Source organism: Octopus bimaculoides, chromosome 6 (genome assembly GCF_001194135.2).
Source record: "Octopus bimaculoides isolate UCB-OBI-ISO-001 chromosome 6, ASM119413v2, whole genome shotgun sequence".
NCBI lineage: Eukaryota > Metazoa > Mollusca > Cephalopoda > Octopoda > Octopodidae > Octopus > Octopus bimaculoides.
Window position 1 is genome coordinate 40,536,586 of NC_068986.1, and position 395 is coordinate 40,536,980.

General features: G+C 19.5%; 1 protein-coding gene across 1 annotated transcript in view; it reads left to right on the top strand.

Moving 5' to 3' along the window:
- The window catches only part of LOC106882548 (low-density lipoprotein receptor-related protein 4), a 461,294-nt gene that overhangs the window by 334,138 nt on the left and 126,761 nt on the right, over positions 1 to 395 (top strand). The window lies entirely within an intron of this gene.

A 395-nucleotide genomic window follows, 5' to 3' on the forward strand; every position in this document is an offset into this window, starting at 1 on the left:
TATATATGTATATATATATGTATATGTATGTATATATATGTATATATATGTATGTATAGATATATATATGTATGTATAGATATATATATGTATGTATACATGTATATGTATGTATAGATATATATATGTATGTATAGATATATATATGTATGTATACATGTATATATATGTATGTATACATATGTATACATGTATATATATATATGTATGTATGTATACATGTATATATATGTATGTATACATGTATATATATATATGTATGTATATATATATGTATACATGTATATATATATATATATATGTATACATGTATATATATATGTATGTACAAACTATCTGAATTGACAGTACCTTGGTAGATAAAGCAATTAAGGGTATGAAGACAGGGAAAGCCC